Source organism: Physeter macrocephalus, chromosome 1 (assembly GCF_002837175.3).
Source record: "Physeter macrocephalus isolate SW-GA chromosome 1, ASM283717v5, whole genome shotgun sequence".
NCBI classification, from domain to species: Eukaryota; Metazoa; Chordata; class Mammalia; order Artiodactyla; family Physeteridae; genus Physeter; species Physeter macrocephalus.
In genome coordinates this window covers 70,419,699-70,435,263 of record NC_041214.2, presented here as the reverse complement: position 1 = coordinate 70,435,263, position 15,565 = coordinate 70,419,699, and the positions used below count along the sequence as shown (strand labels likewise).

The following is a 15,565-nucleotide window of genomic DNA, read 5'->3' as shown; positions in this document are numbered from 1 at the left end:
AAAAAGGCAGAACCTCTAATTTGAAGATTTCTGTTATCTTGGCTATGGTTATCAGAATGAAAAGTTATTATACAGTTATATATTTTAACATGTGGACTATATTTTGTGAATAAAATTTTCTCATTAAACTTAAGTTAGAGTGGCAGTAATGGCTTTTGTGTTTTTGTCCATCATCATATTGCATTTCTCCTAATATTCATAGTTAATGGGCAGTTAAATGGCTAAAATTCTACCTGTCTTTAGTTAGTGGATAATTTTCAGGAGAACCATTCTTATTTATTTAACAAGGTCATTTAGAATCCTTTCTCTGTGGAATGAAAATGTCCACTATGTTATACAGCAGCAAGACCACTGGACTCTGTGGGAATTGGGAGTTGCTCTCTGCTGCATATGTCTTGGATGACTTTTGGCAAGTACTCTTGTAAAATTTGGTGATAGAATTGGACTAAATTTCTAATGTTTATTCTAGCTATAGGCTAAGTGATCTCATCACTGTTCATTAGAATTCAGAACGATTTTTTTACCTTATAAAAAGTAATTCCTTATATAAATGGTATGGCCCTGTATTTGGGGCATCAATAAATAACAGGAGAATGAATTTTTATTTTTTTTGTTTTTTTAAAGAATTAATTGCTTAACAACAGTGTTTTCTATAGTGCATTATCAAAACTTTTAATTATTTTTACTTAAATTTTTATTTTAAATATTAAATCAGGGAGCTATAGAAACGGATTAAGGTTTATAGAATTTGGTGGGAAATTATAGATGCATGAGTCTCTGAAATAAAAAGTAGTAAAAATTAACTATAACCAGGATGAGTGAGATGTGAAAGTTATCTGTGAAAATATTCCTAGGAAATGATTCATTTTAAAGATGAACTTGTCAGTATGTCAATAAGATTTCCTCTGCCTAAATTATCTTCTGAATTCTTACTGCTGACAAGAAAACGACCTCTCCCCCTCTCCAACCTCCCTTTCTTCTCCCTTCCTCCTTCCCCCCAGTAGTTAATGGGGAATGTTGGGGAGAATAAGGAATTTTGTTCTGGCTTTACCTAGCACGAAGGATGACACCGTTCTTCATTAATATATGAAAATACTTGCTGGGTTCTTTATGGTACCTGGGTGACTCATTAACCATCATTAAATCTGCTGTTTCTTCTGGAGCACTACACTTTCTCACGTAAGCAGCTCATCTTAGGCATTTTGAGTATTTGGCTTTTTTGAAGTTCACGTTTGAAACCTGTGCATTTTTCTTGGTTGTTGGAGTCTTAAGCTATTTGTGGCACGTTTCCCCTGAGAAGTGAGTTGCACAGGCCTGTTGGGTGTCTGAGAGCCAAGTGCCATGCCACTGGCTCTCTCTTCTAAGTGCCTGTCCTCAGGTGACTTTGTAATGTGCCACTCACATAGCCTGCGTGTCGTTTTGTTTTGTTTGGGCAGCAGCTTGTAGACTGTATTTTAAATCAGATTATCTCAAACACATTTGCCATCACAGATGTTTATGTTAGTGTTAATTCTGTATATGTGGTAGTGTGAAAAATGAAGAAGGTCAAGATTACACAAATTTGCTTATAGTCTAGCTGTGGACATCAAAGCCATTTCTACACATTTGTAAGATGTGCTAGTAAGTTTATAGATATTGGGTTCAAAATGGTGGTTTTCCCATGAGCCTGAGCAGTGTAGTAGTGTTCGGGGTTAAATCTGTGCTGTGTACCATCTCACGTGTTTTTCTCTGGAAATGCCATAAAGGAATGCTCTGTGAAAAGTCGCCTCTGCCACCCCCCACACCCACTTCAACTTTGTTTTTCATATAAGAACCATGAATATTCTTTTTTTTGCCTCACTCTTCACTTGCCTAAGTGCAAGTTATTTTAACTCTCATAGCACCTTAAGTCACCATGATTTACAGCTACTTTTCAGTATAAATGTTTCATGCTACTTTCTGTAATTATCTTATTGCATTACTAGAACCCAGTGACCAGTAGGTGTATATTATTATTTAGTGTGAAAAATTTTAGATGTACACTAGAGAGAATGGCATGATGAACTCTCGCCCAGCTGCAGCATCACCAGCTTTGTTTCCTGTAACTGCTTTGCTCCCATGTTGTTATGCCTCGTTCTTCCCCACCCCCACCCCCATTTATTTTGGAGCCAATACATATGTCACATGATTACATTAATAAATATTTCAGTAGGTATCGATGGAAGATGTGGGCTTTTTAAAAGTATATACTACAGTACCATTATCCCACTTTAAAAATTGACAGTAATTTTTTTATTTGAAAAGGCATTTAAATATACTTTAAAAAATTATAGTAAAAAACACATAATGTAAAACTTACATTTTAACCATTTTTAAGTGTACTAACTGTACACTTAAGTGTAGTGTTAACTATATTCACATTGTTGTACAACAGATCTCTAAAAATTTTTTATCTTGCAAAACTGACTCTGTACTCTTTGAACAAAATCTCCTGTTGCTTCCTCTCCCCAGCCGCTGTCAACAATCATTTTACATTTTGTTTTCATGAGTTTGACGTTTTTAAGTATCTTACATAAGTGGAATTATACAGTATTTGTCTTTTGTCACTGGCTTATTTAACTTAGAGTAATGTTCTCTAGGTTTGTCTATGTTGTAGCTTATGACAGGATTTTCTACTTTTTAAAAGGTGGAATTTTTGTATGTATATATCATTTTCTTATTCATCTATCGATGAACATTTGGGTTACTTCCAACTTTGGCTATGGTGATGAATGCTGCAGTGAATATGAAAGTGCAAATATCTCTTTAAGATCCTGCTTTCAATTATTTTGGATAAATATCCAGAAGTGAGATTGCTAGGTCATATGATAATTCTAGTTTTAATTTTTTGAGGAAGCTCCATACGCTTTTCTAAAGTGGCTGCACCATTTTACATTCCCAACACTGATGCACAGGGTTCTGATTTCTCTACATTCTTGCCAGTACCTGTTATTTTCTGTGAGAGTTTTTGGCTGTTGTGAATGTTGGAGGGTTGGTTTGTTTCATTTTGGGGTAGTGAGCACTCTAATAATGGGTGTGAGGTGATGACAGTAATTTCTTAATATCACCATATATCCTTTTAGTTTGAGCTTTTACAGATTGACAACAAAATCCATACATTACATTTGGTTGCTACGTACAGCTTATGCTTTACCTCTTTATTATTTCCTTTTTATTTGTCTTGCAGGGTTTCCTCATTCTGTATTTTGAATTGCATCCCTGTAGTAAAATGCCTCTCTTTCGCTTGAATTTTTTAATTTAAAAGATTAATCTAATTCAGGTTTGGTTTTTTTTGTTTGTTTGTTTGTTTTGTTTTTTTGCATTATTTTGGAGTGGGAGTATTTTCCAATTTTCAAAGTGCTAAGTTGTTTCCTAGAAGGCTGGGAAAAGTAGACCAACAAAGACTTTTTAAAAAGTGTCTCTGTGAGCTTGGGGATTTAAATATTTGATATGTTATTGCATTGTAGTTTTTATTCTTATTCTTAGGATACTCGGGTTGTCTTGGCCAAAGGAGCCTTTTTAAATTGACTTCTGAATGTTTTTGACACAACTCTAGTAGTCTCTGATAGCTTCCTTGCTTTTTGGCATAACAAGATGTTCCTGAGCTCATCTTGCACATGTTCTTCCTTAGTCCCCAAATCAGCTGTGTCTCCAGAAAGTCCAGTTCCTTTTAGTGAAAGCAGTATGTAGAGCCACAGTCTAGTGCTAAGGGTATTCGTTGTTTCTGGATGTCTGGTATGTCTGTGATATATCTGATAAAAATGTTGGATTTAAATTTTTCCAACTTAAAAATTCTTTGATTTCAATATTTCCATCCTTTCTCATGCTGAAAAATCTCTTTTTCTAATGGTATTTACATAAACTTGTTTCTTTTGTATATTTATACTATATATAATGTTATATATATTTAACATAAATGTATAAAACAATATATTATTCAAAGGTATAAAATACAGAATATGTAAGATATAAATATGTAACTATATAAAATAAATATGAAATTATTGTACATAATATAATTTGTATCTTTATAAATATATTTTTATATATTTAAACCAGTACCACCAATATGATTACTGAAAACTGCTTTTTCTTTGGCCCATGACCCACTGGGGGTTTACATTCCCAGTATTTTGAAAGTACTCAGTAAATCCACTTGTATGATTTTTCTACCAACTTGGTACAGAATCAGGTCCATTTGTTTCATTGTATCTTTAATTTTTAGGATTTTAAAATATTGATTTAATCTTACTTACAATTTTATAGAAAACATTGATATTACTTCAAAGTGAAGTATGTACTTAGTTTCTTCTTCCCCTTATAGGTAACCAAGTTTAACTAGGTTGCTATTTTTAAAAATAAGCAAACCTATGTGTATATATATATAGTGAACATTTTTGAGATCACCTTATAGTAGTGTATAGAGTTAGTCCTTATTCTTTTTAATAGCTGTGGAGTAGTCCATTACATAGATGTAGCTTAGCTGTTTCACAAATGGCAGTTTCAGGTATGAGCATAAATGTTCATGTAATTTTGAGGCAGTTTGCCAAATTCTTTTCTGTAGGTTTTATGCCATCTTATATTTTTTCCAGCAATGTATGAGGGTGTCTGTTTTCCCACTTGTAAACAGTGTATAATCAGAACTTTTTGGATATATACATATTTAATCTGATAGTTGAGAAATGGTGTCTCGGTGTAGCTCTAATTTGCATCTTATGTGTTTTAGAACAATTTGTATGTTTTTTTTCTTTGAACTGTTCCAGAGATAGATTCTCATTTTCAAGAAATGTCTATCAACTTTGTTGACCAATCCCTTTAGGCCTCCTCTTTTCTCTTGTTCTAATTCTACAGTTGTCCCACAGCTTCTAAAACTTAATTTGGTTTAACAACAAGATTTTCCTGCTGAGAATAGAACCTCACTGAGCAGTTGTTTTAGGTTTGATTTCCGTGGAATCAGACCCTCGATTATAACCATTTTATTTGAAAGCTGAACCCAGGAAGTTCCTGTGGGGAAATGAGAAAAGGAAGATAAGGAGGCCAGTACAAGATGCCTTTGAGTAGGTTAATATTTTAGGCAGTTGGGACTCACAACTTTTGGGGACCTCTGGGAGCCAGTATGTAGAACATGCCTCTCAGCTGTTCCACTCATGGGTCAAGAAAGTTGGGGTGCTTTGTCCTCCAACTCCATTCCTTATTGGTGGAGTTATGCTTTGGGAAGGGCAGGGCATCAGCTCCTTAGAACTTCCCCTCTGACCTAACTGTGGCCAGAGATGACCCTCAGGTGTTTGCAGTAAGAAGCTGCCTAGTTCCTAAGGAAAACTGAGTGAACAGGGGTTATGGGCTGGACACTGCCAGCCTCTGTTGCATCGATGAATATTCTAGTCTACTGGCAACTGTATTTCTCAGTGTAAATTAGTAAATCATTCTTCTCATTCATAAATTGCTCTAGTGTATTTTGTTAACATCTGTTCTCCTAGAACTTGATTGTCCCAAGAAAACAGATAAAAGTAAATTATGGCTTGCCAGACTGAGGATAAGACCCCAGAGTTGTAATCCCACTAAGAGGTAACTCCCAGGAAGCAGTGTGGTGCGTATTGAGGAGCTAGTGATCTGTTCCCTTTTACTCTCCACTTCTCAAGTGTGTCATCTGTAAAATAATTTTTTCTGTTCACTGTAGAGAAGTTCATTGTCATTATTTATCATCTGTCTTTCACTGTCATGTACTTTTGAAGTGGTATTACTAAATGTGAAGCATGAATGGCACTGCCATATAGACAGGATTGTGTGAAGTATTTTATTTTGGTTGAGAATTTATGCCTCTGGAGAACTAATTTTCAAGTCAATAGTAAGAGGGTAACATTGAAAAGCTGTCTTAGTTTTGGGGATTTTTTTTTTTTTTTTCCTTTTAATGGATGGAGCTGAAAATAGCTACAGGCTGAATTTGTTTCAGAGGGGTTTATGCCTTTGCTTATGTCTGAGCAAGTATCCCTTTGAAAATGTATGGTTTATTTTCTATTAAAAACAAAACAAATGATAAGGTGAAAAGAGCAGAGCACATGCACATTGGAGTTGTAGTTAACTTGAATGCCTTCATCTTTACCATTGGATGTTTGTTGTGTGATGTGAGGCTGATACAACTGTCTAAACTGGAACCTGAGTGACTGTGGTTTCATTTGGAAGGCAAAGAAAGTGTGGATTCTTTCATGGATTTAATCCTTAAATTAAATGTGATAGTAGAACTTGTTATGGTGAGTTGATGTTGCTATTTAAAAATTGATCTTCATGCTTCAGATAACTTGGTGTCTGTTCTACAAGTTCTTAGTGTAGGCACCATGTAAGCAGAAATAAAATGTACCTCTCTTTCTGTCTCAGGGAACCCAAAATAAAGTGAGCAAGGACTTCCACCTACCTAGAGGGATGAATATTTGCTGGACCAGTGTTAAAACAAAAGGTGTCCTGTCATTGATTATTTTATGGCTTTATTTTTTTAAGTTTTTGCAACTTCTCACACTGACCTCACTCTGTTAAATTCAGTCTTAATAGGGTCTGACACATTTAGGATTGAGCTGCCTTGTCTAATATTAGCAATGTAGCCAAATTTGAAACTACAGGCCATATTTCATAGGTATATTGAAGCCATTTGGGGTCGTCTTCTCCTTGCTTTCTTTCATCAATCCATCCATCTTTCCAGGGGATAGCATTGCTTTTTTAAAAAATTTGAGTTTTAAGTTTTTGCTCCAAAGAAAAACTAACATACTGAAGTTTGGTATGTAAAAGACAGGAGTTTCCAAATTTAACAGATACTGTTTGTTTGCTTCTTCATGTTCTGTCCTTTTCTGTAAGCCAGTTAATTTCAGTCATATCTTTTGATTTTTCTCTTGGTTCTTTTTAACAGAGTTCCTTCATAATGCCTATTTTTTCTCCTACACTGTGATTACTATTTCCTCCTGTAAGGAGGATCTTTTTTTTCAGCGGCCATGGCTCACGGGCCCAGCCGCTCCGCGGCATGTGGGATCCTCCCAAACCGGGGCGCGAACCCGGTTCCCCTGCATCGGCAGGCGGACGCGCAACCGCTGCGCCACCAGGGAAGCCCGGAGGATCTTTTTTTTAAAAAAATGCTAACGTTCTTATTTTTCTACATATTATATATATATATATAAAGGACCATCTTGATTTGACATTCATTTCCAGTCAGATTTTAATGGAATCATTTTGAGTTCATTGTAATCTGATATTTAAAAAAAATGATTTAGAGCATAAGGGCTTATGAGTTTAGAACAGAGTACATAGAAACATATTTAAATGTGTAGGAGACACCAAGAGACATTTTGATTAGTTTAAAGTTTTTTGATATATGAAAAAGCAAATTAACATCAGACCAAAAATGGAAAGATGAGTGAGTGTTCTGAGAGAGAGAGTAGATATCTTATTTAAATGACTCTAACTCTGTGAGGTTGTTAATATTTCTGTTTTATAGATGAGGAGACCATCATTCTTGTTTATAATCACCTAGATAATAAATTGTAGAGTCTGAAGTCTGAATCAAGTCTGTTTTCACAGTTCTGTCCTCTCTTCTGAGAATGCGTATGTATTTCTGTTCTAATATGGAAATGATAGGAACTGTGACATGATGGAACTGGGGTGGGACTCTTGTTTCTTACAGAGATTGGTTATTGCCCTTTGTTTTACCTGAGGAACAATTAAGGAATAAAACTGTTGTAGAGTCTATTTAAAAAAAATTATATCCATGAAAAAAAAATAGGGGTTTCGGTATTTGCAGATTTACTTAAGCTTTTTGCTATTTTCATTCAGAGGAGGGTTTCAATATTTTGGCTGAAATTTCAGAAGCTAAATAAGTCACAGCAAAGCATCTGAATTGAATATTTTGTGTACTTTTAAAACATTTTGTGTATCCTTCACCAGTCTTTTAATTCATTTGATTGAGAAATGTATTTGTTTTATAAAGTCTTTTAATGTATTTCTTACATACTTTCCCCTCAGTTGTGGATAGGATAGAATAAACATTGGCTTTCATAAAAATAAATATTCAATACTTGTTAATTCATTTATTTTGAAATATACATAAGCCATTTTTTTTTCTTTTACTGCAGTTTCTACCCATAGTAGAGATGGAACTTTATTTCAAAACCAGCCTTTCTCTGATTTGTCCTCCTGCCTGTACTATGGCAGATCTCATAACCATCAGTGGCATACAATTTTTGTGTGTGTATATATAAAGCAGATAAGTCATCGAGACACCTTGGGCCTTGTTTGTCATTGCCTCGCTTTCCCCTCCCCTCCCACCCCACAGCTGCACCTGCACTGGGTAATGTGGTGGCCACTATATGTGTAGCTGTTGAGCACTTGAAATAACGACTGGTTATAACTCAGATGTACTGGAAATATAAAATGTATGTTGGATTTTGAAGACAGTTTTGGTTTTTTGTTTTTTTTTTTTTTTGCAGTACGCGGGCCTCTCACTGTTGTGGCCTCTCCCGCTGCGGAGCACAGGCTCCGGACGCGCAGGCTCAGCGGCCATGGCTCACGGGCCCAGCCGCTCCGCAGCGTGTGGGATCTTTCCGGACCGGGGCACGAACCCGTGTCCCCTGCATTGGCAGGCAGACTCTCAACCACTGCGCCACCAGGAAAGCCCGAAGACAGTTTTTTTAAAAAGTGAAATCTCAGTCTTATACAGATTTCAAGAAATGATAATATTTGGATATATTGGATTAGATAAAAATACATTAGAATCAGTTGCCACCTATTTCTTTTTAAGTTTTTCATGTGGCTACTAGAAACTTAAAATTAAATATGTGGTTTGCATTGTGGCTTGCATTGTATGTCTGTTGACAGTGTTGTTCTATACCTTGCTGGTCATAGCTACCAGACCTAAAGATTCTCCTTGTCCGCCAGAAACAAGTAATTAGAGCAATGAAGAACTTAAGATCTGGGGAAAAGGGAATGACCCTCAGAGTTCCTAAAATAGATCATGGGACTACATTACAAAGCTAAGTAGGTTGTCATTATTTATAAAATGAGAACCCAAGGCTTATAGAAGTGATGCCAGATCACGTACTTTGTTATAGTAGAGCACCAGGACTTGAACCAGACCCCCTAATTTGTAGTCCAGCTTTCTTTTAAATTCTGTGTTATACAAACTGTATAGAATTTGAATATTCTTCAAAGGTGAATCATGAGTGCTTTCACAGGACCTCAAGAGGAGACAGAATAATAAGGATTAAGGCATCTTGGCTAGAGATCTCTAGGTTTTTTTTCCCACTATAGTTAAGAGTTAAAGGTACAAACTGAGGAAATTCTTCTTTTATTAAAATTAGATTTTTATTCTCATCTGTTTGTGTTAATCTCTTATTCAGGAAGATCAGTTATTCAATGTTTGCTCTGCTTTGTCTACACTTATTTTCTTGTCAAATCACTTTTCCCCTAGATTTTTCAGTTATACAGTTTCCGTTTGGTTCTTTTTATACTTTCTACTTCTGAGAAGTTCTGTCTTTACCATCATTTCAAGTGCCTACCTTTAGCCCATGGAGGATGGATAAAATAGCTGCCTTAACATCTTTGTTTGATATTTCTTACATCTAGATCATCTCAAGATTTGGCATCTGTTATTGTCTTTTTCTTTGAGAATTAGATTTTCTTGATTCTTTGTATGTTGAGTAATTTTTTATTGTATCCTCTCAGGAGATGATGATGATGATGACGATGATTTTTTATGTCTGTTTGAAAACAGACAGGTTCACTGGAAGTTCTGTTTGTGTCATGGACAGTGGTTCCACCGTGAGTTCAGTGTTCAAAACCTTTGCTCCGCTGCTTTGGGTCTACTCCTCATGTGCATCCCTCGGTGTTTGTGTGGGATGCTGACGGTGGCTCATATCTTCAGTTCTCAAAGCCTTTGCCTTTTTGAATGTGTTCTGCATCCACATCCTGGGATGAACTTGGGACCTGGGTTGATGTGTATACAGAATTACAGAATCCAGCTCCCAGAGGCCTCTTTTTCCTGGTTTAGTTTGTCTCTTTTGAATCAGGGGGACTGGCTCAATCAGGGTCTCGAGGGGAAAAAACATGAGAAAGGAGGTATGTCAATTACAGTCTTGAATAAGTGTGTTTTTGAGAATAGTAGGGGGTTATAATTCCAAAAAATGGAGTAGTGGCTCCTATAGGACAAATCCTCCCACAAATAGTGACTGCAATCTCTGGACAACATACAAAAAAAAAAAGTGTGAGGACACTGTAGAGCAAACAGAAAGAAGAAGAAACTGGTCTGGAGTGATATCTTAAAAGAAGGGAATGGCCTTTGGTGAGCTTCCCATTGCAGTGTTGTTTTTGTCAGAGGGCAGGCTCCTGTTGGCTGGTTTGCAGTCTTACTGGCTTGAGTTCAGAACTACCACAGTGGCTGCAGAGTAGTGGAGCCCAACAGGAGGAAGAGGGGGGAAGCCTAAGAAAGGAAAGAACCACAGAGGTCGAGTAAGTACCAAATTCTGTGTATAAACTGTCAAATATGGGGGCTGACCCCTAAACTGGAAACAGTCCAGGTATCTATCAACAAGAGAATAGATACACAAGCAGTGCTGTATTTGTATCACAGAGTTTATTGATCAGTAGAAAAGAGCAAACTATTGGTACCTGAAGCAATTTTGACTAATCTCTGAAACACTATGCTGAATGAATGTAGCCTTACATAAAACAGGACATAATGTACGATTCCATTTATAAGATGTACTAAAAACAGGCAAATACCTCTTGTGTATTGGGGTGGAGGGTGCAAAGCTAGTTAATGTTGGGGGGAAAAGTCATTGGCAGGGTTTAAAAATGGATGAATGGGTGCTGGGGACAGGGATTAAGTAGGAAAAGACATGTGGGAACTTTCTAGGGTGATGGTAGTATCGTATGTCCTGTTAGGGATTAGAGTTACTTGAGTTTATACATTTGTCAAAACTCATTGAATGGTACACCTTCTAAGTATCCATTGTATTTTGTTTGCATGAAATTTTTTAAGAGAAAAACCGTACTAAATACTTTATTATAGTTAATGATAGGCAATAATGAAGTTATATATGGGGGAAGTTTACTGATATCTGTAACTTTTTTTGAAATGCTTAAAAAATTAAGATTAATTAATAGATGTGGTAAAACAAGTAGAAGGAAGTGTTAATTTTAAAGTCTTGGTGATAGCTATGTGAATATTCTTTGTACAGTTCTTTCAGTTTTTCTGAATGTGAAATTTGCATAATGAACATTATATTGAATAAAAGATACTACTAGGCAGTGTATCTCTAAACTAGTTTCCTGCTGTTAGTATGTTGTTTTTAGTGGCTTTCATAAAAATTGATAATTTCTTTGAATTTCAAAAATAGGTTAAAGAGATTATCATTGACATTTTTCTGCCTATGCACTAAGCTCTGAACTGTTTAGGATGTAGAAAGATATAGAAGTAGAAATAAACAACTAAAGTGGGAAGACAAACATATCCACACAATAATTTGATTACTTCAGAGTGATATAGCAAAATCTCACTAAGATCATTTATAATACATAAATTCTGAGGGAATGGATACATAATTAGAGTATGATCAGAGTTAAATGTAATTAGTGGGAGATGGAATCCCTGGGGTTGCTTATTTTGAACAAGTTTTGAAAATGCTATTAGAGGAAATTATTAGATTCCCTTTCCATTCTTTTAATTGGCCAATTGTGGTTTATAAAGTATGGTTTAGTACACATTTTTTACTGTGTTGTATTCATCCTTCAGAAGAGGAATGCTACATGATTTTTATGCTAAAATTGTTAGCCAGATTGAATGATGAGAATTTATTTTAAAAAATAATCTGTATTTTAGGAATATGGTAATTGTATATTAATAAGCTGTTCTATTAAAAAGCAAATGATCATTGTTCCAGAATTTTCTAATTCTTTTATAGTTTTGAGAGATAAGTATAGTGCTATTAAAAAATATTGACATAATATCCAGTATTAAGTATAACCATTCTAAAATACTGATACAGGGCTTCCCTGGTGGCGCAGTGGTTGAGAGTCTGCCTGCCAATGCAGGGGACACGGGTTTGTGCCCCGGTCCGGGAAGATCCCACATGCCGCGGAGCGGCTGGGCCCGTGAGCCATGGCCACTGAGCCTGTGCTCCGCAACGGGAGAGGCCACAACAGTGAGAGGCCCGTGTACCGCAAAAAAAAAAAAATAATAATAATAAATAAATAAATAAAATACTGATTCATTTTTTATCCTTCAACTCTTCAGAAATCTATTCTGATAGACTGAATTTTTTCGATGTATATATCGGAATAAGTTATAAGTGGATAAAGATGAGAGAAAACTGAAATATTAAACTATAAATTGTAATTATGAAATGTGAGATTTTTTTAGCCATTAATTTGATTATCTCAGTTTCTTTTTATTGGCAGTTTTTTCTTCCCCAATCCTGAAATGAGAACTTTGAACAAAACTAGGCAGTTATTAAATACATTTTAGGAAATAAAAAGTTAAATGTAATTAATTGATGTTCAAATGGCTTGATAATTTCTATTGAGCAGAAATTAGTCAGGTTTGGACTTATTTTTGGTATTTTGTGTTTTTATTTTTCCAATTATATTGCAATAATAAAAAGAATAACCGTTTCTATTAAAACTTTCTCAAAGCAAATGTGCTGCAAAAAAAACCCTAACAAATAAAAAGCAAATGTGCTGCTGTTTTATGTGCAGCATCTAGCCATTTATAACTGTTCCTAGAATTTTGTATTATTGATCTCTAAATGAGGCGTTTTGGTCTTTGGGAAAATTGTACTGTATGCTGACTTATGTAAGTGGTAGGAAGAATAACAAATGTGCTTATGTTCTACAAATAGAAATTTAGTGAGGAACAATCCAGTGGGCTTCTTGCCAGATACCAACTAGTTATTTAAACATCAAATTCTCCTTTAACTGCTAATCTTGGTACCAACGCCTTCCCAAAGGACAATAATACTTTACCCAGTACAGTCAGCCAGTCCTGAATTTTTGAGGAGCTGATTTACATGTTTGATATTGGCTAAAAACAATACTGCTTATAGTAATCATTAGTAATAGTATTTTTATTACTAAATAAGCATAATGTTTAAGTGTCTCTGAAAAAGTCATGGGGGGAGGGGGAAGTGAGGTAATTGGAGTAATTGCTGAAAACAGCTTAGGCTCAAAATAGCACCCTAAAGTATGCTTCACATATCATACTGATTTCTACTGTGTGCAGCTAAGTGTAAGGTTATTTTAATCAACTCATTAGGGCTGTAAATCAAAATACCCAGATTAAAATCAAAAATATATTTCATGTGAGGGAAAATTTTGTTTCACAGATTTTCTGTCTCAGAGATACATGGATATCACAACTATTTTAAGACTAGCCAAGAACAAATTTCATTACCATCAAGACTGCTTTATTTTTGCCTTTGTTTCTACCAGCCAGAGAGAAATTTTATTTGTGATTCTGAATAACATATTAGGTATTATATTGCCAGGGTGAAATGTTCAAGTGAATAATTAATGGAATTGTGTGTATGCCAATTTATTTTGTAATCGCTATGTAATTTGCATAAAGTAAGCTTTAAAAACAAGTTTTTTCATTGATTTTCATTTTATCTTTAAATCCTTTAAAAGATATAGATTACGTCCTTTAAAAGAAGAGATTTTTGATAGATTCTTGATTGTAGAGATATGTTTATTCGTTCTCATATACCTAGAGTTTTAAAAGTCTGCCAGGTGAAAATCATAGCATTCACATAAATAAAAAAGTATAATATCAGCTGATCTATGAACTTAAAACTTAATTTATTAGACCCTGGATGATTAGCTAGGACCAGTCAGTTAATTACCTATATTTAGGAAATTGCAGTTAGGAAACCACAAATTTTTGAGGCACCAGAGCCTTTCTATTATTTGTTACTTATAGAAGCTTGATTTCTTTCAGTATAGAAAACTTAAACAAAAGATACTCTTCTCTTTTTATATTTCTGTGTGTCACCGGTGGAAAAAAATGTCATTTATTTCAAATTACCTTGTTGTCAGAAGAAGCCAGGTTCTATTTTGAGAGGTAACCAGGAAAGAAATTATTATGCATAGGGAAAAATACTCTCATTAACAAAGAAGGATATCATAGCATAATTATTGTTTTATTGCAACTAAAAGTAATTGTTTAATTTACTCTAATCATTTTTTGTGTCATTTTACTCTTTGTTCAGTTACTTAATTGTGGCAAGTTATGAGGCTTTTTATCACCTAAAGTAATTACTAGCCCAAAGGTGTTCCTGTACTGTTTCCAAGATTTACTTGGGCAGTCTGGCTGGTGAATAGGTTTTTTGAGGTCATAATTTGGTCACTCACTGCTAATGTAGTTCAGATGATAATGTTACTTACTAAGGTTGGTATATTATAAAAACCTTTCTGATAGTTAAAAGTTATGAAATAATTGCTTTCTGGAGTTCAATATTTGTGAAAATTGTTTTCATCCCTGTTCCACCTGCTGTTTGCAATGTTAACTTTACTGTTAACAAAAATCCTACATTTTTTTCCTTCTTCCTAAATTCATCTGTAGAATCCCTCAGTGTTAAAGCTAGAGGAGCCCTTTCAGGTTATCTAATTCAGCACCCTCATTTTACAGATGAGGAAACTGAGGCCTTGGACTAGAACAGAGGTCTCCTGACTCAGTCCAGGACTCTTTCTATAACATCATGCTGCCTGATATTTGTTTATGGAACTCGGCAACATCACATACAGGGTGAGCTGCTTTTTTTTTCCCCCAAATGAACGCACAAAGTAATTAGCTGCTCATCAGCTGCTGTTCATCATTCTTAACTTTATTTTCCTTTTTTACCCATACCTATTTTAATCCATAATATAGCCCAATTATTCATGACTATTTCGCTGCTACTTCTTCTTGGCATTTGACCATTATTTTTAAGAGCTAAACTCTTAGTAACAGGGTTTCTTATCAGTAACCACGGTAGCCTTACCAGGCACTATAGCAACAGTAGATTAAAATTCATAACAGGAACGATTTATGGAATCTTAGGTTTAGATTTTAAAAGTGAATTATAAGTAGGTAAGTACAGGAGTGTGTATATGAGATCTAAGAGCAGATGTGATACCAAATATGAAAGCAATTTTTTGGTGAAATAACAAAATGCCAAGAAATATTAGCCAACAGTGTGGCATGGTTGCAGTAAAATGCCTTGTCCTGTGAACTCATGGATTTAAACACAATTGTGTTTTAGATTATTGAATTATTTTCTGTATTGATGCACATATTGTCCCATTTTTGCCTACTGAGAGCCTCTTCAGGTTGGTTCCTATGTCCTTTAGATAAGACCTTAGGTTTAGGTAGCTGTCTTGCTTTTTGGTTTGACAAGGTATTACAGGTTTGTATGGTTTTCAAAGGTAACTCAAGGACTTCTAAGTTCTTGTAGTTAAGTTCAAGATTTATAAGTTTCTGTAGGACCAAAGTATCATTTCCACTCTTCGATTTTTTTTTTTTTTTTTTTTTTTTTGTGTG

General features: G+C 35.0%; 1 protein-coding gene across 5 annotated transcripts in view; it reads left to right on the top strand.

Annotated features, from left to right (window-relative positions):
- The window catches only part of TBL1XR1 (TBL1X/Y related 1), a 185,990-nt gene that overhangs the window by 92,224 nt on the left and 78,201 nt on the right, over positions 1–15,565 (top strand). The gene's annotated exons all lie outside the window — the stretch shown is intronic.